Here is a 6,497-nt window from a genome sequence, read left to right on the forward strand (position 1 = left end):
TACCCAGCCCACTGATGATTTTTTGAATTTTTTATTGTCACCATTGACAACAAACTTTGTTCCCACAAGTAGGTGACAAAAACAACTTAAAACAAATTTTCCAAAACTTACAACAGTTGAATTTTTAGACAACTGGTGGCTAGAGTAAAAAAATAAAGAACAGTTTAATTTTTTGTAAATTTTATTTTTTTAGAGACAGGTCTTGCTCTGTTGTCCTTTTGCTCAGGCTGCATTTGAACTCCTGGGCTTCCGTGGTCCTCTTGCCTCAGCCTCCACAAGTAGCTGAGACTACAGTCACGTGCCACCAGTCCTGGCAATAGTTGAAGTATATTTTAAAAGTCCAACAGCTCTTCCTTTTCTTTCACTGATAAGCACTATGATGAAATATCTTGTGATGACACAAATGGATTCCAAATTCAATCCAATTTTTTTTTTTTTTGGAGACAGTGTCTGGCTCTGTTGCCCAGGCTGTAGTGCCGTGGTGCAATCTCAGCTCACTGCAACCTCCACCTCCCAGGCTCAAGCCATCCTCTCATTTCAGCTTTCCAAGTAGCTGGAAATACAGGTGCACACCACCATGCCCGGCTAATTTTTTATATGTTTTGTACAGATGGGGTTTTGCCATGTTGCCCAGGCTGGTCTTGAATTCATGAACTTAAGTGATCTGCCTGTCTCAGCCTCCCAAAGTGCTGGGGTTATAGGCATGAGCCACTGCGCCCAGACCCAATCCAAATTTTTTACTGTCAAGCACAGTATTTCAAAATAATGATGATGCTGTAATTTTCAGAACACAAGGGCAGTCACCATGTGGTTAGCTTGGATGCCTCTAAGACAGTATATCAACAGCAGACAGACATATGTGAAGATATGAATTTGGGGCTGGTACCCGGAGCTGGGCCTACTGGCATTTTCTCTCCTCATTCCCTCATCTAGTCTCAAATAGATGATGTGGTGGTTGATCACTTCCTTGGGTATACTCAGCATGAAACAGTGAAGCAGTGAGGGACAGAAGTTCCTTTAGTGCTGGCTGGTTGTGGAGACGGGAGGGCAAAATTCTAGATTCTGTTCTACAGAACCTACCCTCTGCAAAAACGCCCAGCTAAGTTGCTAGCAGCTCGTGGCGACTGGCATGAAGGCTCTGGCTCCCTCAAGCTCTGCCTAACGCCCCCAAACCCTGAGGGAACAATAATTCTTGCCCTACTTATAATCCATTGGCAGCACCCCAGTGTCTCAAGGTCCATCAGTTGGGAACTCTGCTTTATTAAATTTTCACTAGAACTACACAATGGGATGGGAGAAAGGCTTACCATTTTAGGCATTCGCAAGAGGGGCAGCTCACTTGCAGTCACTCTCCCTCAACCTCTCTCTCTAAAGTCCCTCTGGCATTCCCACTCTCTCCTCGGGAAGCTATAGTCTAGTCTTCTCCTCAAGAGAAAGAACTCTAGTGTGTTCTGGTTTCTTTGTGTAGAGGTAGAGGGAGGCTTGCTGCTAGGCTTGGGGGCTTTGGGGCTGAGGCCTGTGGGTGTCGTGGTCTGCCATTCCTCCTGTGGTTACCCCTACCACCTCTAGAACCTTCCGCGGTGCCACACAAGCCTCACTCACTAAAACATCAGAAAATGGGCTGGACTGCTGAACTGCTGGACCTCCTAGCAACACTGTGTTGTAGCAACAGTGACAATAGCTGAAGGAAACAATTCCTAGGTGGACTGAGTAGGCTTCCAGATTTTTCTCCTTAAGGCAACAGAAGCCAGTAATGACCCTCTGTAATGAGTATGCACCCCTGCGATTCACAGAACTCTTGTGAGAGGTGTACTCTAGACAGGGAAGAAGCATATTCTAATGATAGCTAAGCGAAGGGCTAGGGATAATTTTAATTAGAAAAATAACCGAAATTTGTTTTACTTCAAGCTAGGTAAGTGGCAAATATATTTTTACACTTCACATTTGTTCTTTCCTAAAATGCAATTGCCTCCGATTATTATTGGCTTCTAGCACAAGTGGCCTTAACATAAATGTAATGACATATTAAACTAGTGAAACAAAGTGGGCTGTTCTCTCTGATAATCTTGCCTGTTGTAGACTTCAAATCTCATTCCAAACCTCACTTTCCTGAGGAAGTGCTCTGCTAATTCCTGCTCTGGCAGCTTCTTTAATCCTGGGTGCCCTTGGAAAAGTGAACAAAACTTCTGAGTTTTTCTCACATTTGTCTGTTCAAATTTGTAGTATCACTCAGCTTACTGAAGTGCTCCTCCTCCTATGCCTCTGGTTTGCCTGAGGAACATGAAGACAAGAGCCAAGTACAAAGGAATGTCGGAACCAGGGTCAGGCCCTGGGAGTTGCCTTCTTTCTTCTTCCTGGAATTAAAAATATCATTTAGGTCATGAAACTGCTGCCTGTGTTAACAGCCAAGTCCCTGTCTACCCGCAGCTGTGCTGGCATTTCAGCTGACCAATCTTGTTATTCATTTCTTGTTAACTCTTACTTTTCCTCCTCTATGCTCCCCTAAGCACTTGAAGCTTTTCCCACCATAGCACTTAGCACCCTGCTTATTTCTAATATCTTTCACACTACACTAAAAGTTCACGAGCGCAGGGTCCCTGACTACCTTGTTTTTCACTATGTCCCTAACATCTAGCCCAGGGTCTGACTGGCATAGAGCCAGCAGTCAGTAAATATTTGTCGCATACATAAACAAAATTCTATTTGGCTTGGGGACTTGAGCAATTGTTTTCTTTTCTCTAAGCTCAGTTTCCCTATCTGTAAGATGAGGGCTCTGTAGCTATTCTTCAAGGTCCTTTACAGTACTGACATTTTATGGTTTACTTTCCTCAAATGAGAATCCCATTCTCAGTTGATTCAAAACATTCCTCACTGATGACTTCATCTTCCACTTCGATGATATCAAAATTGCCCAAAGTGAGATCTTGCAATATATTCTGTCCATTTCTAAATATTTTGCATAGCCACTCTTCTGTCTTCTATTACTTCTTGTTTCAAAGAAGAAAAATTCCTGCCCTTCCTCTCTGTTTTCCTTGGGATCTTACCTTTATCCATTCATTCAACAATTATTTTTTGAGCACCTACCATGTGCCAGATGCTATGCTAGGTACCCAGAATAGAACTATAGGCAAATCTAATCCCTACTATTCAAGAGTTTATACTCTTCCTCTATAATATCTCTGCAGATGCTCTCAAATCTTTATCTTCAGCTTGGATACTTTTCCAAACCTTCAAACTGTAGTATTACGAGTTTCTTTTGGTCATCTCCATATGGTTGTCCCATCAATCCCTCATATCATTTGTGCATATCCCAAATTAAACTCTTCTCACCAAACTATTTTTTCTTCTTGTTGATAGTCTTACTTTGTTTAATGATTCTATCATGGTCTGAGCCACTGATATTTGATATCCTAGAGTTATAACTGCTTTCCTTAGTTTTACTGTCTGTACAAGGCTGAAATGGCTTTCCAAAAGATATTGACATCCTAATCTCTGGAACCTGTGAATGTTACCTTATATGTCAAAAGGAACTTGCAGATGTGATTAAGACTCTTGAGATGGAAGATTATTCTGGATAGGCCTGTGGACAAGTGTCCCTTATAAGGACAAGCATCTTTATAATGTCCTTTATAAAGGACATTTGACATGGAAGAGGAGGAAGACAATGTGACTATGGGGGCAGAGACTGGAGTGATGTGGCCAAGGAGTGCTGGTAGCTACTAAAGCTCAAAGAGGCAAGGAATAGATTCCCCCCTGGAACCTTCGGAACTAGCCCTGCTGACATCTTGATTTTAGCCCCATAAGACTCATTTTGGACTTCTGGCCTCTAGAGCAGTAAGATAATAAATTTCTATTTTTAGAGATAGAAATTTTAAAATATTTCTATTGTTTAAACCCACTAAGTTTATGATAATTTATTATAGCAGTCATAGGAAGTTAATACATAGTCCTCCCTCAAATCAGTTGCCAAGTCCTTTAAGTCTACTTCCACAATGTCTTCCAGATCAATTCTCCCCTCACCGTCTCTACCATTACTGCCCTAGTTCAAGCTCTCATCACCTTTACCTGGTGTTACTAAAGTAGCTTTCTAAAAACAAAGTATGGTTCCTAGCGGTATAAGACCTTCCATAGTTTGTCCATAAACTTTTGCTTTAATACTTCCAGAGATGAGGAGCTTCCTGCCTATGATGCCATCAATATGATTATTAGACAACTCAAGTTGTTTGAAAGGCATCCCAGTAATTTCTTTCTATTAGGTCTAGTTCTACCCATGAGGCTCTTCTTGGGTTCCAGCCTCTACTTCTGTCTTCCCTGTGGAGTTAGCTTGGGTAGGTTGAACTACATTTCCTGGAACTGTCTTCCTTATATGCTTCCTCTTAATGTGGGCCACAAGAGGGATTCTTGTGTGAGATTTGAAAGGCAGAAGTGAAACAGCAGCCATTTTGCTATCCAGAGTAGGTGTTTAGTAATTGACCCATTATCATGGTTTCTACACTAATCACCATCTTCATGAGTCTACTGGATATAGTCAGATTAGCATTGGGTACAATAGTGAATAAAGACTGGTGCAGTAGAGAGGCCTGATCACTTCTTTGGCTTGGATCGTATGCTTATCTGAATGCAGTCTAGTGAATTCAGACCACATTTAGGAACATGGCAGCAACAGTTTCATGATGACTGCTGGCTCACTTCTACCCAGAGCCTCACTAACCCCACAAAAAAGTCTAGATGTTTGTTTAACAGGGTTTTCTTGAAGCTGTTTCAGGGTGGGTGCACTAGCAGCAACCACTTGGGCCTGGGCCTGTGAAGAACATCATAGCCCACACCAGCATTCTGGATGGATATGCTGCCCAGCAATGCCAATTATAGAGAAATAAAAAAAAGAGAGAGAGAGAGAAAAAAGATAATAAAAACACATATAACTTGTGGACAAAGACTTATTGATGGGGCAAAAAAAAATAATCTTTTGCCACTCAGAACTCACTGCTCAGTATGAGTTTTGATACATATAAGAAGGAATATTATTAAAAGCAAATTAAAAAATCATAATTCCACAGTCCTGAGGCAATGACTATTAACATTTTGGGTACAACATAGTTTATGTTCTAAGTTTGAATATGACTCTGCAATGCTTTTTGACTTGGGCAAGTGTTTAATTTTCCAGCCTCAATTTTCCCATCTGAAAACTGAGATAATAATGCCAACCTAGCAGGGCTGTTGTGAAGATCTGACAAGATACTTTACGTAAAGCACATAACCCATAGTTTCTCTTAAAATTGTAGCCATTATTATTTTACAAGGTGTATTAGGCTGTTCTCATGCTGCTGATAAAGACATATCTGAGACTGTGTAATTTATAAAGAAAAAGAGGTTTAATGAACTCACAGTTCCACGTACCTCACAATCATGGCAGAAGGTGAAAGGCACTTCTTACATGGTGATGGCAAGAGAGAATGAGAACCAAGTGAAAGGGGTTTCCTCTTATAAAATCATCAGATCTCGTGAGAATTATTCACTACCACGAGAACAGTATGGGGGAAACCGCCCCATGATTCAATTATCTCCCACCAGGTCCCTCCACAATGTGTGGGAATTATTGGAGCTACAATTCAAGATGAGATTTGGGTGGGAACACAGCCAAACCGTATCACCAGGTTATTCCAATTCCAAATAAGCATCCTAACTGTTGAGACTGTTATTGATCTTTCTTCTGATCTTTCTTGTTATATTTTTCTTCCTTAAGAAAAAGAGTGGAAATGTAGATAGAATAAGATTGGCCACAAGTAGATAATTGTTGAGAATGAGGATTCATTATACTATTCTCTGTGTGTGTGTGTGTGTGTTTGTGTGAATTTTCTACAATAAAATGTTTCTTAAAAAAACCCACAAGAAACAAGAAATAAAGAAGACTTACATGCAGGTTTTGCCCCAATCTCTCGTTATAAACTTGTTTTATTCAGTTTAGGACCCTGCAAGTTGGGCTTGCAAATATAAACTGGGGCCTTTTACTAAGGATATTTTGAGATGCAACTATATGGCGTGAACCACTACTTTTGGGTTACACCATTTGTGGATAATGAGATGAATGGATGACTTTCCCCTAAAAGGGCATAAAAATCTGTGGGAGGTGGTAGGGGCAGTATAGAGGTTTGTGCAGAGAAGCTAATGTGACAGTGACCTGACAATACTGTTGAGTAGTTCTTGCTTTTTAGGCCTTCTGGTACTGCCTAGTTGATCTTCTTCTGCCTCCCTTCCATCCTGTGGACTTCTCCTATCAGATCCTGAGGACCTACCACTAACTTTTCAGGAATTTTGTAAGCTACATGATGTTACACTGGGAGCTTGCAGTTGACCGTGGTGGGAGTATTTATATGATGGAAATCAACAAACATTAGAAATCAGATATTTGTTGTTCTGAAGAGCTGGTTGCTAAACATCTACCAGTGTACCACTAATCATACCATTCCAATAAGTTCCCTTTTTCCTCATATGAGCCA

General features: G+C 40.9%; 1 pseudogene; it reads left to right on the forward strand.

Moving 5' to 3' along the window:
- The first annotated feature begins 4,934 nt into the window (after positions 1-4,934).
- Positions 4,935-5,023, forward strand: LOC117078664 (annotated as a pseudogene).
- The last annotated feature ends 1,474 nt before the right edge of the window (positions 5,024-6,497 follow it).

The sequence above is a fragment of the Trachypithecus francoisi genome, unplaced genomic scaffold (assembly GCF_009764315.1).
Source record: "Trachypithecus francoisi isolate TF-2019V2 unplaced genomic scaffold, Tfra_2.0 Lachesis_group6, whole genome shotgun sequence".
NCBI classification, from domain to species: Eukaryota; Metazoa; Chordata; class Mammalia; order Primates; family Cercopithecidae; genus Trachypithecus; species Trachypithecus francoisi.